Source organism: Lithobates pipiens, unplaced genomic scaffold, assembly GCF_037356315.1.
Source record: "Lithobates pipiens isolate NorthernLeopardFrog02 unplaced genomic scaffold, aLitPip1_a1.2 Scaffold_8, whole genome shotgun sequence".
Classification (NCBI taxonomy): Eukaryota; Metazoa; Chordata; class Amphibia; order Anura; family Ranidae; genus Lithobates; species Lithobates pipiens.
Genome location: NW_027507903.1, coordinates 535,190,343 through 535,210,545, shown reverse-complemented (window position 1 = coordinate 535,210,545; position 20,203 = coordinate 535,190,343). Strand labels below are relative to the sequence as shown.

Here is a 20,203-nt window from a genome sequence, read left to right as displayed (position 1 = left end):
ATCCTGGATCGCTCCTGCAGCGAAACGGACCGCCGCATCCAGCGGGAGGGGGTCCGATCGTACCCCCCACCCGCTGGAAGGCGAGCACGTACATGTACGTGCTTGTGCCTGTCAGTGCCACTGCACCGACGTACATTGCCATGCGGCGGTCCTTAAGTGGTTAATGAGGTTGGTGACCCTTGTTAATTTGACATAGGGGGGGTATTTACGAAAGGCAAATTAATTTAGCGCTACAAGTGCAAAGTGCACTTGAAATTGAACTGAAAGAGCACTTGGAAGTGCAGTCTCTGTGGAACCGAGAGACACATGCAAGGAAACAAAAAAAACAGCATTTTAGCTTGCACATGATTGGATGATAAAATCAGCAGAGCTTCCCCTCATTTCAGATCTTCCCCTTATATTTACAGCGACTGCACTTCCAAATGCACTTGCAGTGCAATTTCAAGTTCACTTTGCACTTGTAGTGATAAATGAATTTGCCTTTTATAAATAACCCCCATAGTCTTTTTGACATGTACCTGCCTACTCACAAACAAACTTTCATTTTTGAATAAAAACACATAGGAAAGAATTTATTGAAAATAAAATATCCATTTATTCTGGTTAACAAAATAAAGAGGAAGGCAACACTGGAGACACTTTTGGAATTTGTGAAGCCTTTTGTCCCCCAGGGCACACATCAAGTAAGTGGAAAACAAAATTGGAATCGTGCGGAGTCCATATAATAGGGAGCACAATCTGGTCCAGGACTCCCAGAGATCAGGAACAACAGCAGATGACATCTATGTCCCCAGGCTGTGGTACTACCAAAGCCTGTGTCTTCTGTCAGAGCAGACTGAAGCCAGGCAATCACTTTCGACTCTACCGTGCAGTCTTCGCTCCACGCTGCCCTGCAGCCTTCCCTCCACGCTTTTCTGCAGCCTTCCTTGGAGGATGTGCCTCTGGTGGTGGACTTGTGGCAGGAGGAGGAGGAGTAGGCGCTTGATCATAAATATGGCTGATTTCAGTGAGCTGGCCCCTCAACCCCTTCTGAAGGGCCTCAGCAAAAATGCCCTCACAGAGGAGGCATTGGCCCTTCTCCAGTTCCTCTTCAGCATGGGGGGGGGGGGGGGACTGAGGAACTGGCTGGCTTCCCAAATGAGGGCAAGTGATTCCTCATCTGTTCTGGTCACCTTCCTGGGCCTTTTGGTGGGAAGGTGGAAGGGAGGCACCTGGCATTCTGTGAGGCTCCTACTGGGCCCAGCCACCTCCTGGCTGCCACTGGGAACAGCCTCCTCCTGCTTGCCCCTGGTCACGGCCTCCTCCTGTCTACCAATGGGCACGGCGTCATCCTGACTGACCTCATCCTGTGTATAAAAAAAGGGACATCATTTTATTTTTTGCTTCATCACACACAATTTTCAGCTCATGACTTGCAAATTGAATTTTAAAGAAATAGAAAAGGCTATCATTTTGACCCCAGCATTTTTCTAGCTGTTCACCAACATTTTTGGCCACTACTGTCTAGTGATATGTATGTATAATTGTTGGGATAAAATCATTGATTTGTAAGCAATTCAAACATTTTAGTTAACATCATTAATATTAGGACAATCAATATTTCATAAAAATATTATACCTGGCTCCAGCTGGGCGCATCCACTCCCTCAAGGATGGAAGGGCCCGGTTCTTCCTGGGAAGCCTCTGCTGGGGTGAAGGGAAGGGTGGAGGGAAGGCTGCAGGGAAGGGTCTAAAGAGATTCCCCTGCTTCAGTCTGGTCGTCCAGAAAACTGAGTTTGTGGAAGTACCACAGCTTGGGGACATAAACCTCATCTGCTGCTGCCGATCTGAGGGAATTCTGTATCTGATTGTACTCCCGCCTGTACATATTCCGCAAGATCACGATTTTATTTTCCACATACTTAATGTCTGCCTGGGGGACTCGAGCCTTAACAAACTCCAGAAGTGTCCCCAGTGTTGCCTTCCTTACTTGCTTGTTGTAATATAAAGAGTGCTTGACCTCCCACAGGTTTCAGTTATCTCAATGTAGGTCAATAAAATGGGTCAAAAAATCATGCTCTTTAACCACTTCAATACCAGGCACTTAAACACCTTCCTGCCCAGACCAATTTTGAGCTTTCAGCGGTGTCGCACTTTGAATGACAATTGCGCGGTCATGCTACACTGTACCCAAATGAAATTTTTATCATTTTTTTCCCACAAATAGAGCTTTCTTTTGGTGGTATTTGATCACCTCTGCGGTTTTTATTTTTTGCTAAACAAATAAAAAAATACCGAAAATTTTGAAAAAAAAAATGTTTTTTTTGTTTCAGTTTCAAAACTTTGCAAATAAGTACGTTTTCTCCTTCACTGATGGGCACTGATGGGGTTACACTGATGGGCAATGATAAGGCGGCACTGATGGGCACCGATGAGGTGGCACCAATGAAGTGGCACTGATGAGGTGGCATTGATGGACACCGATATGTGGCACTGATAGGCGGCACTGATGGGTGGCACTGATGGGCGACACGGATGGGCACTGATAGGTGGCACAAATTGGCACAGATTGGCATGGATGGGCATGGATAGGTGGCACAGGTGGGCATGGGTTAGGCGGCACAGGTGGGCATAGGTAGGCGGCACAGGTGGGTGGCACAGGTGGGCATGGGTAGGCGGCACAGGTGGGCATGGGTAGGCACTGATAGGCGGCACAGATGGGAACTGATAGGCGGCATTGTATTATAATATATTGTACTAATGGATGCCAATCAGTGCCAATCAATAATGCATGCCAATCAGTGATGCCCATTGTGGGCACTGATTGGCATCCATTATGGGCACTGATTGGCATCCATTGTGGCACTGACTGGAATCCCTGGTGGTCTAGGGTGGCATACCTTGTCCTTGGCATCCCTGGTGGTCTGGTGGCGTCCCTGGTGGTCCAGTGTGGGCATCCTCGGGGGGGCTGTGCTGATAATCGATCAGCACAGACCCCCCCTGTCAGAGGAGCAGCTGATTGGCTCTCCTCTACTCGTGTCTGACAGACGCGAGTGAGGAAAAGCCGATCACCGGCTTTTCCTATTTACACTGTGATCAGCCGTGATTGGACACGGCTGATCACGTGGTAAAGAGTCTCTGTCGGAGACTCTTTACCGAGATCGTAGTTGCCGGGTGTCAGACTGACACCCCGCAACAACGATCGCCGCGATGCGCGCCCCCGGGGGCGCGCAGCGGCTCATAATCCTGATCACGTCATATGACGTCCGGTCAGGATTATGAAACCACTTTGCCGCCGTCTATTTGCTATAGGGCGGGCGGCAAGTGGTTAAAGAGAGTCATTTTTTTCTGAAAGACAATACACAAGACAAAAACACTAAAGTCAGTCCAAACTCACAGTATTATCTTATTCCAATATAGGGCACACACAACACACATACAACACACACACAGATAAGAAACAAAAACACCAATGTCAGTCCAAACTCTCAGTATCTTATCCAAATATAGGCCTCAACTTTGAAGCAGTATAGACCACTGTGATGGGCCAAGTTCAAAACTTACCTTTGTTTAGAACGTTCGGACGTACATACGACAGCTTACTAGCTTTATATACTGCGCATGTGTCAAGCTCCGCCTGCATCGCCCACCCCTGACGTTCTTTATGACAAATTTTTATCGCCCCTTCTCTCTTCGGTGAGCAGTGGGAGTATATAAATAAAGATGGCGGAGACATTATCAGGAACTAGAGCGGAGCAAAGCCTGGAGCCCAAAACATCAAGATCCAGGAGGAGATTGAAGGCCACCTACATGGCCTTTGAAGAAATGGTGGAGATGGTGGACATCTTGAGGAAGGAGGACTATGATGGCAAAAATGGTCCGTACACCCGGCCCAATTTGCGGAAGGACCAAATAATGTCCTCGGAAGGACCTTGCGGAAGGTCCAAATAATGTGGTTGTGACCACTCTGGAGCAGCAATTTGGGATACGACGGTCTAAAGACCAATTGAGAAAGCGCTGGTCTGACCTTAAATGAGGGAGCTGGATCAGAATCGAAAAATCAAGAAGGTGCTTAAAAAAAGTAAGTACTTGTCGTGTGTTCTTATTATGCTAATTAACTTCCATGTGCTTTTTCATTCGTTTACAAATACATACCATGTTTGCAAATATCGTTCGTTTGTCAATAAATATGATGTATTTAGCTAGTACAGGGTTATAACTACATTTTGCTCTTGATAATTTGTCTTATTAAAAGAAGTTTAGGATATTGTTGTGTAGAAGTCTTTGAAACTAGAATGATTTTAAAACTTGATTCAGTGTAATGTAAGGAGAGGACACAGCAGCTGTTTACACATCTGGACTCAGAAGCACTAGTGTAGTGTGGGACACCAGGGGATACTTGAATTGTCTCCATCTGTGAGACTTGGCCAAAAAAGTATTGCAGTTTGGTTAAAAGGGAATTAGAATCGTGTTCGACTTTTCCCAAACAGACAATTGTACACCATTTCAAAGCAATGTTTCATATTCCTATTTCTGGACTCAAATATCAGTGTGCTAAGTATACCTTTTGTTTCATTCTCATAGGGGAAAAAAGACTCAGACAACAGTCAGAGGATCCCAGGGCCCCCCGACCTCACCAGCCTGATTGGGTAGTTAGCCCTCCCCCCTCCCCCAAGGATCTGGAGGAAGGAGAGGTGGAGGAAGTGGTTGATATCTGCACCCCACCAGGTGAGTGTCTGACACCCCAGCTTCAGGTAATATATTTATTAGAGGTCGACCGATATTTGGCATTTTTTAATTAATCGGCATCGGCCGATTGTGCTGATAAAAAAGGCCGATTATAACTTCAGCTCGACTTGCAAATTACTTCTGTAAGGCTGCATTCACACCTGAGCGTGTTTCAAGCAGAAAATCACGCGATTTTGCAGTGTTTTTTTGCGGCGTTTTTACCGCGATTTGCAGCGTTTTTTACCGCGATTTGCCGCAATTTTGTGCAGGGCAATGTTAAAAGAAGAAAAACGACCAAATCTGCTCAATTCAAGCGACAAAAAAGGGTCAGGAACTTGTTTGAGCTTCAGGCGTTCGACTTCAGGCGACATGGAGTGGAGATGTGAACCATCTCCATTGAGAATAATACATTTTTTCCCCTCCAGCGTTTTGTAGGTTCAGGCTTCAAGCTACGAAACGCTCAGGTGTGAATGGGGTCTAATAGAAGTCAATGCAAGTTGCCTGAATTCTTTAGGGTCCGTTCACACAGGGGCAACTTCGATCCGACTTCAGGTCCCCCCTAGTCGCCTCAGGTCGGACAACATTTAAAAAGCAATGTAAGTGAATGAGAGCCGTCTTAATGCACACTACTTAAGTCACTCCGACTTCAGAAAAGGTTCCTGTACTACTTGAATCTGACTTGTAGGCGACCGGTACCCATTGATTTCAATGAAGGTCGCCTCCAAGTCGGATCTCCGTCTATACGGAGGCGACTCTGACAGAATTATCAGCTCTCAAGAGGGCACTCCACGCCAAATGTATGAATAAAAATTTGGCGTGGGTTCCCCCTCCGAGAGCATACCAGGCCCTTAGGTCTGGTATGAATATTAAGGGGAACCCCCTACGCTGAAAAAACGGCGTGGGGGTCCCCCCAGATCCATACCAGACCCTTATCCGAGCACGTGGCCCCCCCCTCCTGAGCCGTACCAGGCCGCATGCCCTCAACATGGGGGGTGCCTTGGGGAAGGGGGGCCGCAGGGCCCCCTCACCCCAAAGCACCTTGTCCCCATGTTGATGAGGACAAGGGCCTCTTCCCGACAACCCTGGCCGTTGGTTGTCAGGGTCTGTGGGCGGGGGGCTTATCGGAATCCGGGAGCCCCCTTTAATAAGGGGGCCCCCAGATACCGGCCCCCCACCCTATGTGAATGAGTATGGGGCACAACGTACCCCTACCCATTTACCTGTGAAAAAAATGTAAAAAAAAACACAACACAGGGTTAAAATAGTTTATTGCACAGCTCCGGGGGTCTTCCATCTTCGGGGGTCTTCCATCTTCGGGGGTCTTCTCGCCGGACGCCTCCGCTATCTTCTGCTAGCTCTTTTGCTAGCGGAGGAGCCCGGCTTTCTTCTTCTTCAGACTTCGGGGGTCTTGTCCCCCTCTTCGGTTCTTCTGCCGGGCCACCGTGCCTTCTTATAGCTCTTTTACAGGTGGTGGCCTGGTCTTCTGTCACCGCCGCCACCTTCCGTTCTTCTTCTCCTGGAGATGTTGACTCGATGCTCTCTCCGGCCGCAATGGCAGAGATGCGGTGCGCGGCGACTTATATAGGGACAAGGGGCGGGGTCGCCGGTTGATGTCACATGGTGACCCCGCCCCCTTACGATGTCACAGTCCCAGCATCCTCCGGGACTGTGACATCGTGGCACCATGTGACATCAACCGGCGACCCCGCCCCTTGTCCCTATATAAGTCGCCGCGCACCGCGTCCCTGGCATTGCGGCCGGAGAGAGCGTCGAGTCAACATCTCCAGGAGAAGGAGAAGAAGAACGGAAGGCGGCAACAGCGACAGAACACCGCCTGTAAAAGAGCTATAAGAAGGCGTGGTGGCCCGGCAGAAGAACCGAAGAGGGGGACAAGACCCCCGAAGTCGGAAGAAGAGGGCGGCGGTGAGGAAGAAAGCTGGGCTCCTCCGCTAGCAAAAGAGCTAGAAGAAGATAGCGGAGGAGTCCAGCGAGAAGACCCCCGAAGACGGAAGACCCCCGGAGCTGTGCAATAAACTATTTTTACCCTGTGTTGTGTTTTTTTTTTTTTTTTTTTTCACAGGTGAATGGGTAGGGGTACATTGCCCCATACTCATTCACATAGGGTGGGGGGCCGGTATCCGGGGGCCCCCTTATTAAAGGGGGCTCCCGGATTCCGATAAGCCCCTCGCCTGCAGACCCCGACAACCAATGGCCAGGGTTGTCGGGAAGAGGCCCTTGTCCTCATCAACATGGGGACAAGGTGCTTTGGGGTGGGGGGGCCGCGCGCCCCCCCTTCCCCAAGGCACACCCTCATGTTGAGGGCACGCGGCCTGGTACGGCTCAGGAAGGGGGGGGCGCACGCTCGTCCCCACCCCCTTTCCTGGCCGGCCGGGTAGCGTGCTCGGATAAGGGTCTGCTTTGGATCTGGGGGGGACCCCCACGTCGTTTTTTCGGCGTAGGGGGTTCCCCTTAATATTCATACCAGACCTAAGGGCCTGGTATGCTCTTAGAGGGGGAACCCACGCCAATTTTTTTTCATAAATTTGGCGTGGAGTTCCCTCTTGAGAGCTCATTCTCAGATTGGCCGCGGCAAAAGTCGCCTGACCTGGGGCGACTTAAAGTCGTGTTGTAAGTCGCCCCAAGTCGTGTTCAGGTCGTGTCCAAGTTGCTTCCAAAAGTCGTGTTGAAAGTCGTGTTGCCCCTGTGTGAACGGACCCTAAGTGGAGCAACTTCTGCTTTCTGGGCAGTCTGCCAAGAAAAGACAAAAGAGATACAATGTTTATACTTATCAATGAACTAAACTTGGTGTATAGGAGTTCTCAGTTTAACCATTTTTAAAGACAATCTTTTCTTGTTGTTGCTTACAAGTAAAAATCCTGTAGTTTCTGCTAGAAAATCACTTAGAACCCCCAAAAATTATATGTATATTTTTAGCATAGACCCTAGGGAATAAAATAGTGGTTGTTGCAATATTTTATGTCACACAGTATTTGCGCAGAATTTTTTGGAAAAAATACACTAATGATTAAAAAAAAAAAACTAAAACAGTAAAGTTAGCCCATTTTTTTTTTTCATCCAAAAGTTTTGATTACCTGTTTTTGTGTATTTAATATATAGTTTTTTTTTTTAATCTAAATTATACATACAAGTGAACTGATTGGAGGTTTGTTTTGTTTAATAAATGTTTAAATGTAAAAAATTTGCTGTATCACTTATTACGTAAGGCTGCTTTCACACTGGAGCAGGCAGGCGTTGACGTTAAAACGCTGCTAGTTTTAGCGGCGCTTTACCGTCATTTTAGCGGCGCTATTCGGCTGCTATCCGGGCACTTATGCGCCCGTGATGCACCGCTGCCAAATCGTATTGCAGGCGCTTCAGCAGTGGTGCCCATTAATTTCAATGGGCAGGAGTGGTGGAGGAGCGGTACACACCGCTTCAAAGATGCTGCTTGCAGGACTTTTTTCAATGTCCTGCCAGCGCATCGTCTCAGTGTGAAAGCACTCGGGCTCTCACACAGACTGCAGGGGAGCCATTTTGCAGGCACTTTACAGGTGCTATTTTTAGCCCAAAGGCCTCAGTGTGAAAGATACCTGTTAGATTTTATGAGATGAAGGGGGAAAAAAGGGATTTTTTTTAAAAAAACCGCCTAACATATCGGCCCAAAAAAATGTGCATCATATATCGGCCATCGGCCGCCGCGATTTTTTTAATATCGACATCGGCCAGAGAAAAACCCATATTGGTTGACCTCTAATATTTATGCCTGCATATTTCTAAATACATATTTTTTCTACAATTTTAGGTGATGTTCTGGTTGTGGAAGGGCAAGCGGCAGACCCATTTACCACTGCAGCAGGAAATGAAGAACATGATTTGGGGAGAATCTAATACCTTTTCCCTAAAACACAATAGATCATGTTCTTCATTTACTTTTTAGATGAGAACCTTGTTTTTTTTTTTGTTTTTTTATATTTTTAAAATTTACAAAGCCAAATTTTGAAGATGCACACAGTGTGTCAACATGTACTATCTACCATCAGGGGATCTCAATGTACGTGTTTTCTGGTTGCAACTCCTTCCTCATAACGCTAGTAGGTGAGAGGAAGGCATTGCACCCACAAAACACGTCCATTGATCCCCCATGATGGAAGATAGCACATGTTGACATTACCCATTTGGACTCCCAATTTGTGTGTATCTTCAAAATTTGGCTTTTACATGGGTGACATCACCTGCAAGTTTTACATGTTGAACTTTGTAATTTCCAGAGTTGGGTATGTTATTATTTTTTTTTTTAAAAAGTTTAACAAAAAAATAAAATGCAGAAAATACCAAAAAAATCTAAAAAATATTGTGCCAAAAAAAAACTTTTATATTGAGTAAAAAATAAAAATTATAAAACACAAAAAAATAAACAAAAAATAACACTGAATCACGTTTTAAAAAAACGCACATGTTTGAATGTGTACAGAGTAAACATTTTAAAAGACAACAATGTGTGTGGCTTCTTCTTTCAATACTCAATACCAGTTTTGGAATTCTTTTTGTGTTTACAGTGACAAAGGGGCTTATTTACTAAAGGGAAATCCACTTGGCACTACAAGTGCACTAGGATAACCTAGGAGACAGCCAAAAAGAAAAGCAAACAAGAAATAAAACTCGAGATTTTATCATAAATTTCTTTTTTTTATTAATATAAAGGTTAAATATGTTTTGCCATTGCAATAGCCCCCTACCATTAAAATAATTTACATATCTGTCCCGCACTTGACAGGCAGTTTGGGGGGCCAAGCCAGTATGGTCAGTATCCAGGCATGTGAGTACAGATTCTGCACTAAGTCCGGCCTCAGGCCCAACTGACGATATATAAGTTTGGGAATGTTGTCTTAGAAAATTATGAAGTATGCAACAGCACAGGATTATATGATTTAGTTTATAGTCCGCCATATTGATGGCTGTGAAAAACAGACGGAACTGGCTGGCCATTATCCCGAAGGTATTCTCCACAACTCTTCTCGCTCTAGTCAGCCGGTAGTTAAAAACCCTCCTCTCTGGATTGAGGGTCCTTTGGGGGAATGGCCTCATCAGGTTCTCTCCCAGATCGAAGGCTTCATCTGCGATGAATACAAAGGGGAGTCCCTCAACGTTCTCGGCATCAGGTGGCAATCCCAGGCTGCTGATGATGATCCCTCTAGTGATAAGTAAAGATGTTTTTTGGGGAATCAGGATCCTCTTCCTCCTGCAGGTGACCCCTCTAGTAAAACTAAAGATCTATTTATAGGAATCAGGACCTCCTGACGGTGATCCCTCTAGTCATAACTAAAGATCTACCGTATAGAGAAAATCAGTACATCCTCTGTCCTGCTGGGAATCCCTTTAGTGATATCCAGGACTTTTTTTCTCAGAGAAAAGGTGCAGGAACTCAACCATGCCTGCCACACACACATACCTGCCAAATGGCATCAAATAGTAGCTATTCCCTCTGCATACAACTCCTCCCTCCACTGCCCTCATCTTCTCCACCCTCCTTAAAAGCTCCCCCATCTGTCATATGTCTTACCTTAGTTGCAATATTAAGCTGAAGCACCTATCCGGCTGTATTACCTCCTAGCATACTATACTACAGTCACTTGCAAGGGAGGTCATGCAGTAGGAGCATCAACAACTGGTCACCAGGAAAAAAATGAAGACCACAGAGGGTGCAGCCTACCACGCACCCTATCCTGCCCTTGACTGCACTGAACCCTGAGCACCTGTTCTGTATCTCCCTTGTCCCTGTTCAGCACTGTGGGATCTGCAAAGGAGATCTGACCTGTGGGAGCAACTGGGAGATAAGCTATCACTTGTAAACTCAAAAGCTGGACTTCAGTGTTACCAAGTGATAGTGGTGATCAGGGAGCAGAAGACCTGAGCCAGAGGTGGTAGTTTCCCCTAGTTCCTGCTGAAAAAAAGCCCTGGTGATATCTATAGATCTGTAGAGAGGAATCGGGACCTCCTTCTTCCTACTGGTGATAACTAAAGATTTATATAGAGGAATCGGGACCTCCTTCCTGCTGGTGATCCATCTAGTGATAACGAAATAACTACATAGAATAGTCAGGACCTGCTTCCTTCTGCTGGTGATCCCTCTAGTGATGACTAAAAATCTATGTATAGGAATCAGAACCTCCTTCCTGCTGGTGATTCCTCTAGTGATAACTAAATAACTACATAGAAGAATCAGGACCTGCTTCCTTCTGCTGCTGATCCCTCTAGTGATTAGGGATGAGCCAAACACCCCCGGTTCGGTTCGCACCAGAACTTTGGAACGGACTAAAAATTTGTGCGAACTTTGGAACCCCATTGAAGTCTATGGGACTCGAATGTTCGAAATAAAAAGTGCTAATTTTAATGGATAATATGCAAGATATTGTCCTAAAAAGGGTTTGGGGACCTGGCTCCTGCCCCAGGTGACATGGGTCAATGCCTAAAATGTTTTTAAAAACGGCCGTTTTTTCGGGAGCACTGATTTTAATGACGATTAAAGTGAAAAAAAAAGGTGAAATATTCTTTTAAATATCGTGCCTAGGGGGTGTCTATAGTATGCCTGTGAAGTGCCACGTGTTTCCCGTGTTTATAACAGTCCCTGCACAAAATGACATTTAACGGAAAAAAGTCATTTAAAACTGCTTGCGGTTTTAATGTAATATCTGGTTCCGGCAATACGGATGAAAATCATTGAGAAAAAAAGGCATGGGTAGCCCCCCCTGCCCATTAACAGCTTCTTTGGGTCCTATTGATATTAAGGGGAACCCCGTATCCAAATTAAAAAAAGTAAAGGCGTGGGGACCCCAGGCCCTATATACTCAGAACAGCAGTGTACGGGCAGTGCAAACAAGACAGGGACTGTGTAGGTTTGTTGTGTTAAATAGAATCTGTTTGTAATTTTGAACTGGTACATTTTTAAAGTGTAGTTCCAGTCAAAAAATCTATTTTTAGGCTTTTTGGAAAAGATAGGGAAGGGTTATAACCCCTGTATAATTTGTTTTGCCGTCTGTCTTTTTTCATCTCACTTCCTGTTGTCTCCTTCCGGTCTGCCCTATATGCTCTGCAGAAATGGCGGAACAAGGTGTTGGTGTTGCCACAACACTGTAAGCCCTCAAAGTGACTCTTGGTGGGTGCCCAGTAGCTCAATTGCATACTGTGCAAGCTCTGGCCAGTGATCCAGTAAGCCAGAGTATTTTCGGTGGGAAATGTGTCCAAGTCTGACCTTGCCCCTAGGTTTTCCTGCACCATGTAAATTGGACGCTGCCAACGCTGCCAATGGTTGCTGGAACCGTTCATACCTTGGGGCTGCGGGCTAAAAAATTGTCTGAACGCATCGGTCAGACGGCCACCTTCTCCACCGCTCCTTCTGACCGAAGCCTCAGCAACACGTTGTCCAGGAGTTTGTAACCTCCCAGTCTCTGAGAACGCGTTGCACAGACCTTTCTGCAAGGCCTCCCGGAGATGTCTCATCCTCTGCTCCCTCTGCGACGGCAAGATAATGTTGGCAACCTTACCCTTGTACCGTGGATAAAGGAGAGTGGCCAGCCAGTAATGGTCCCTCTCCTTGATCCGAAGAATATGAGGATCCTTCCGTAGGCTTTGCAGGATCAGGGAGGCCATGCAGCGTAGGTTAGCTGAGGCATTCGGTCCGGAGTCCTCTGGGTCACTAAGGACAACATGATCCGCAGCCACCTCCTCCCAGCCACGTAGAAGTCCACGGGTTTCTTGAGACAGTAAATCATCCCTACAAAACTGCTGCTGCTGATGCTAAGTGCCAGGCTCCACCTCCATGCTGACACAATCATCCTCCTCTTGCTGTGTGATGGGTGGGACATCAGGAACACTGTCTGGATAAAGGGGGCCTTGAGAGGCAAGGAAGTCCTCCTCTTCCTGCCTCTGTTCTACCTGATCTACCTGCCCTGTCCATTATTCCACGCAGCGTATGCTCGAACAGGTGGACAAGCAGTACAGGGTCACTGATGCATGCACTGTCACTGCTCACCATCCTTGTGGCCTCCTCAAATGGTGACAGGACAGTGCATGCATCCCTGATCATGCCCCACTGGCATGGTGAGAAAACACCGAGCTCCCCTGACCCTGTCCTGGTGCCGTAGTCACACAGGTACTCATTGATGGCTCTCTGCTGCGTGTGCAGCCGCTGCAGCATGGCCAACGTTGAGTTACACCCACTAACTCCTGCAGATGGCTCAATTAGAGAACAGCAATATAGGTAGATACAGGTGCATACTGCGCTGGAGGCACACAACACCAACTAACTCCTGCAGATGGCTCAATTAGAGAACAGCAATATAGGTAGATACAGGTGTATACTGTGCTGGAAGCACACAACACCCACTAACTCCTGCAGATGGCTCAATTAGAGAACAGCAATATAGGTAGCTACAGGTGTATACTGCGCTGGAGGCACACAACACCTACTAACTCCTGCAGATGGCTCAATTAGACAACAGCAATATAGGTAGATACAGGTGTATACTGCGCTGAAAGCACACAACACTCACTAACTCCTGCAGATGGCTCAATTAGAGAACAGCAATATAGGTAGCTACAGGTGTATACTGCGCTGGAGGCACACAACACCAACAAACTCCTGCAGATGGCTCAATTAGAGAACAGAAATGTAGGTAGATACAGGTGTATACTGCGCTGGAAGCACACAACACCCACTAACTCCTGCAGATGGCTCAATTAGAGAACAGCAATATAGGTAGCTACAGGTGTATACTGCGCTGGAGGCACACAACACCAACTAACTCCTGCAGATGGCTCAATTGGAGAACAGCAATATAGGTAGATACAGGTGTATGCTGCGCTGGAGGCACACAACACCAACTAACTCCTGCAGATGGCTCAATTAGAGAACAGAAATATAGGTAGATACAGGTGTATACTGCGCTGGAAGCACACAACACCCAGTAGCTCCTGCAGATGGCTCAATTAGAGAACAGCAATATAGGTAGCTACAGGTATATACTGCGCTGGAGGCACACAACACCAACTAACTCCTGCAGATGGCTTAATTAGAGAACAACAATATAGGTAGATACAGGTGTATACTGCGCTGGAAGCACACAACACCCACTAACTCCTGCAGAAGGCTCAATTAGAGAACAGCAATATAGGTAGATACAGGTGTATACTGCCCTGGAAGCACACAACACCCACTAACTCCTGCAGATGACTCAATTAGAGAACAGCAATATATGTAGCTACAGGTGTATACTGCGTTTGAGGCACACAACACCAACTAACTCCTGCAGATGGCTCAATTAGAGAACAGCAATATAGGTAGATACAGGTGTATACTACGCTGGAAGCACACAACACCCAGTAACTCCTGCAGATGGCTCAATTAGAGAACAGCAATATAGGTAGCTACAGGTGTATACTGCGCTGGAGGCACACAACACCAACTAACTCCTGCAGATGGCTCAATTAGAGAAAAGCAATAAAGGGTAGATACAGGTGTATACTGCGCTGAAGGCACACAACACCCACTATCTCCTGCAGACCCTGGAACATTACACAAGACCGCCGCGCTGGCGGCCTTATATAGTGTGGGGCGTGTACTAAACAGCCTGAGCTATAATTGGCTACAGGCATCCTGCCTGTGGCCAATCATGGCTCTCCTCGCTGCCGGCGCTGTGATTGGCCAAGCATGCGGGGTCACAGTGCATGCTTGGCCAATCATGAGCCAGCAATACACTGCGATGGTGCAGTGCATTGTGGGCCATGAGTGCCACATGAATTTGGCGTGAGCGGCCCACAGAGTTCTTGCTTCGACCGAACGGGCGAACAGCCGATGTTCGAGTCGAACGTGCGTTCGACTCAAACACTAAGCTCATCCCTACTAGTGATAACCTACAATCTATATATAGGAATCAGAACCTCCTTCCTGCTGGTGATTCCTCTAGTGATAACTAAAAATCTATATATAGGAATCAGAACCTCCTTCCTGCTGGTGATTCCTCTAGTGATAACTAAAAATCTATATATAGGAATCAGAACCTCCTTCCTGCTGGTGATTCCTCTAGTGATAACTAAAAATCTATTCTATATATAGGAATCAGGACCTCCTTCCACCTGATGGTCAATTCTCTAAGGCTGGGTTCACACTGAAGCGATGCGGGAACGGCGCGAATCCGCGGCGGGTTCCCGCATCGCATGCCTCCCGCCGGCAGTTCACACTGCCTTATGCGGACTGCTGGGAGTGTCAGTGAAACCTTAATGACACCCCCAGATCAGTTTGCATATCGCAGTGCGATCTGCAAACTCGGACAGGAATCGGATCGCATGGTGTGAACACCCATGCGATCCGATTCTGCTGCGGACCAAAAAAAGGGTCCTGTGCGAATTTGGAGCGGGTGCGATGCGAATTCAGCCATACTATCTGTATGGCTGAACTCGCATCGCACAGAGATCGGATGTGATTTGCACTGCAGTGCGGTGCGAATCACATCCGGGTCTCCCAGCCGCAGCAGTGTGAACCCAGCCTGAAGATCAATATAGTGAAATCAGGACCTACTTCCTCTTGCTGGCAATCCCACTACTGATAACGAAAGATCTATATAGGGGAATCAGGATCTCCTATCCCCTGATGGTGATTCCTCTAATGCAGGAGTCTCCAAACTTTCTAAGAAAAGGGCCAGTTTACTGTCCTTAAGACTTTAGGGGGGCAGGACTGTGGCCAATGGAAGTAGAAAATGCCCTGGCGCCAGTGGGCACAAACAGTGCCCCATCATTGGTTCTCTAGTTCAAAAATTTTATTGAGTTTTACATATGCCATCTCACACAATGCCATGTAAGAAAAAGAGGTGAAGATTTATTTGCAGGGGGAAGTATCAGAAATAGATAATAGAATACGCATAGGTGGGTAGCTCTTCACAGTATATAGTACATGTGGATTCAATAGAATGCAACAAGGTGATGGCATCAGCACAAAGTAAAATTTATTTTAATGGGAGGCATAATGCCCCATCGATGGTGTCAGTGGGAGGAATAGTGCCCCATCAATGGTGACACAGAGAGGAACGTGCCCCATTATTGGTGTCAGTGGGAGGAATGGTGCCCCATCATTGGTGTCAGTAGGAGGAATGATGCACCATTATTTATGTCGGTGGGAGGAACGGTGCCCCATTATTGATGTCGGTGGGAGGAATGGTGTCCTATCAATGGTGTAAGTGGGAGTAATAATGCCTCATCATTGGTGTCAGTGGGAAGAATAGTGTCCTATCATTGGTATCAGTGCGAGGAACAGTTCCCATTATTGGTGTCAGTGGAAGGAATAGTTCCCACACATTGGTATCAGTGGGATGAATAGTGCCCCTGCCCCCATCATTGGTGTTAGTGGGAAGAATAGTGCCCCCATCATTGGTGTCAGTGGGAGGAATAGTGCCCCATCATAGGTGTGAGTGGGATAGATAGTGCCCCCATCATTAGTGTCAGTGGGAATAAGAGTGCCCCATCATTTGTATCAGTGGGATGAATAGTGCCTTCATGATTGGTGTCAGTGGGAGGAATAATTCCCCCATCATTGGTGTCAGTGGGATGAATAGTGCCCCATCATTGATGTCAGTGGGAGGAATAGTTCCCCCATCATTGGTGTCAATGGGGTAAATAGTCCCCCTGTCATTGGTGTCAGTGGGAGGAATAGTGCCCCATCATTGGTGTCAGTGGGATGAATAGTTCCCCCATCATTGGTGTCAATGGGGTAAATAGTCCCCCTGTCATTGGTGTCAGTGGGGGGAATAGTTCCCCTCATTGGTGTCAGTGGGAGGAATAATGCCCAATCATTGGTGTCAGTATGAGGAAAAGTTCCCATCATTGGTGTCAGTGGGAGGAATAGTGCCCCATCATTGGTGTCAGTGGGAGGAATAGTGCCCCATCATTGGTGTCAGTGGGAGGAATAGTGCCATAGTGCCCCATCATTGGTGTCAGTGGGATAAATAGTGCCCCCCTCATTGGTGTCAGTTGGAGGAATAGTTCCCATCATTGGTGTCAGTGGGAGGAATAGTGCCCCATCATTGGTGTCAGTAGGAGGAATAGTTCCCAATCGTTGGTGTCAGTGGGAGGAAAAGTTCCCATCATTGGTGTCAGTGGGAGGAATAGTGCCCCATCATTCATGTCAGTAGGAGGAATAGTTCCCCCATCATTGGTGTCAGTGGGAGGAATAGTTCACCCATCATTGGTGTCAGTGGGAGGAATAGTGCCCCATCATTGGTGTCAGTGTGAGGAATAGTGCCCCATCATTGGTGTCAGTGGGAGGAATAGTGCCCCATCATTGGTGTCAGTGGGAGAAATAGTTCCCCCACCATTGGTGTCAGTGGGAGGAATAGTGCCCCCATCATTGGTGTCAGTGGGAGGAATAGTTCACCCATCATTGGTGTCAGTGGGAGGAATAGTACCCCATCATTGGTGTCAGTGGGAGGAATAGTTCCCACATCATTGGTTTCAGTGGGAGGAATAGTGCCCCATCATTGGTGTCAGTGGGAGGACTAGCTCCCCCATCATTGATGTCAGTGGGAGGAATAGTTCCCAAATCATTGGTGTCAGTGGGAGGAATAGTGTCCCATCATTGGTGTCAGTGGGAGGAATAGTTCCCAAATCATTGGTGTCAGTGGGAGGACTAGTGCCCCATCATTGGTGTCAGTGGGACGACTAGTGCCCCATCATTGGTGTCAGTGAGAGGAATAGTGCCCCATCATTGGTGTCAGTGGGAGGAATAGTGCCCCATCATTGGTGTCAGTGGGAGGAATAGTGCCCCATCATTGGTGTCAGTGGGAGGAATAGTGCCCCATCATTGGTGTCAGTAGGAGGAATAGTTCCCAATCGTTGGTGTCAGTGGGAGGAAAAGTTCCCATCATTGGTGTCAGTGGGAGGAATAGTGCCCCATCATTCATGTCAGTAGGAGGAATAGTTCCCCCATCATTGGTGTCAGTGGGAGGAATAGTTCACCCATCATTGGTGTCAGTGGGAGGAATAGTGCCCCATCATTGGTGTCAGTGGGAGGAATAGTGCCCCATCATTGGTGTCAGTGGGAGGAATAGTGCCCCATCATTGGTGTCAGGGGGAGGACTAGTTCCCCCCCCCCATCATTGGTGTCAGTGGGAGAAATAGTTCCCCCACCATTGGTGTCAGTGGGAGGAATAGTGCCCCCATCATTGGTGTCAGTGGGAGGAATAGTTCACCCATCATTGGTGTCAGTGGGAGGAATAGTACCCCATCATTGGTGTCAGTGGGAGGAATAGTTCCCACATCATTGGTTTCAGTGGGAGGAATAGTGCCCCATCATTGGTGTCAGTGGGAGGACTAGCTCCCCCATCATTGGTGTCAGTGGGAGGAATAGTTCCCAAATCATTGGTGTCAGTGGGAGGAATAGTGTCCCATCATTGGTGTCAGTGGGAGGAATAGTTCCCAAATCATTGGTGTCAGTGGGAGGAATAGTTCCCCCATCATTGGTGTCAGTGGGAGGAATAGTGCCCCATCATTGATGTCAGTGGGAGGAATAGTGTCCCATCATTGGTGTCAGTGGGAGGAATAGTGCCCCATCATTGGTGTCAGTGGGAGGAATAGTGCCCCATCATTGGTGTCAGTGGGAGGAATAGTGCCCCATCATTGGTGTCAGTGGGACGACTAGTGCCCCATCATTGGTGTCAGTGAGAGGAATAGTGCTCCATCATTGGTGTCAGTGGGAGGAATAGTGCCCCATCATTGGTGTCAGTGGGAGGAATAGTGCCCCATCATTGGTGTCAGTAGGAGGAATAGTTCCCAATCGTTGGTGTCAGTGGGAGGAAAAGTTCCCATCATTGGTGTCAGTGGGAGGAATAGTGCCCCATCATTCGTGTCAGTAGGAGGAATAGTTCCCCCATCATTGGTGTCAGTGGGAGGAATAGTTCACCCATCATTGGTGTCAGTGGGAGGAATAGTGCCCCATCATTGGTGTCAGTGGGAGGAATAGTGCCCCATCATTGGTGTCAGTGGGAGGAATAGTGCCCCATCATTGGTGTCAGGGGGAGGACTAGTTCCCCCCCCCATCATTGGTGTCAGTGGGAGAAATAGTTCCCCCACCATTGGTGTCAGTGGGAGGAATAGTGCCCCCATCATTGGTGTCAGTGGGAGGAATAGTTCACCCATCATTGGTGTCAGTGGGAGGAATAGTACCCCATCATTGGTGTCAGTGGGAGGAATAGTTCCCACATCATTGGTTTCAGTGGGAGGAATAGTGCCCCATCATTGGTGTCAGTGGGAGGACTAGCTCCCCCATCATTGGTGTCAGTGGGAGGAATAGTTCCCAAATCATTGGTGTCAGTGGGAGGAATAGTGTCCCATCATTGGTGTCAGTGGGAGGAATAGTTCCCAAATCATTGGTGTCAGTGGGAGGAATAGTTCCCCCATCATTGGTGTCAGTGGGAGGAATAGTGCCCCATCATTGATGTCAGTGGGAGGAATAGTGTCCCATCATTGGTGTCAGTGGGAGGAATAGTGCCCCATCATTGGTGTCAGTGGGAGGAATAGTGCCCCATCATTGGTGTCAGTGGGAGGAATAGTGCCCCATCATTGGTGTCAGTGGGACGACTAGTGCCCCATCATTGGTGTCAGTGAGAGGAATAGTGCCCCATCATTGGTGTCAGTGGGAGGAATAGTGCCCCATCATTGGTGTCAGTGGGAGGAATAGTGCCCCATCATTGGTGTCAGTAGGAGGAATAGTGCCCCATCATTGGTGTCAGTGGGAGGAATAGTGCCCCATCATTGGTGTCAGTGGGAGGAATAGTGCCCCATCATTGGTGTCAGTGGGAGTAATAGTGCTCCAAGGGCCATATAAAGGCAAACAAATGGCCACATCCGGCCCCTGGGCCGCAGTTTGGAGACCACTGCTGTAAGGATCTATATGCAGGAATCAGGACCTCTTTCCTCTTGATCCCTCTAGTGATGCACCCCAGAATTCTCTTTGCGTTCCCCGTTACCAGACCACACTGTTTGCTCATGTAAGCACCCCCATATGTTTTCCTTCTGCGGTTTTGGCCTACACTGTACCCCCAATATTCTCCTATCATAGGATTGTACATTATTGTAAATGCAGAAACATGGAACTGCCATTTCTTCTGCTTTGCCCAATCTCGCAGCAATAGCAGATCATATGAGATCATATCATATCCATGTGCAGACCCTCCAGGGATAATAACCCTACTGCACCTCCTTGGTGTCATCAGGAAAAATACATACTTCATTCCAGTCTGTAAGCTTCTCCTTCTAGAAAACTGTCTCTTAAAACCTGAAAGATGAACATTTCATAAGGCAACAAGACGAGTAATTCCTGAACTCCACGAACAGTCCCACATCTTCTGCACTTATAGATCAGAAGGGCAATCTGTACAGACATTGTACTTCCCGATGGCGACCGCTAGGGGGCTCTATGCTTTCTATTTGCCAGCACGGCATAGACTTCCCA

At 47.5% G+C, this 20,203-nt stretch overlaps 1 long non-coding RNA gene across 1 annotated transcript; it reads right to left on the bottom strand.

The window, feature by feature from the left end:
• Positions 1-571: 571 nt before the first annotated feature.
• On the bottom strand, positions 572-20,138 carry LOC143960735 (uncharacterized). The gene is made up of 2 exons (XR_013270372.1): positions 19,978-20,138; positions 572-1,346 (listed from the first exon to the last, which is right to left on the bottom strand). It is a non-coding gene; the product is annotated as an uncharacterized LOC143960735 (long non-coding RNA).
• Positions 20,139-20,203: the final 65 nt, after the last annotated feature.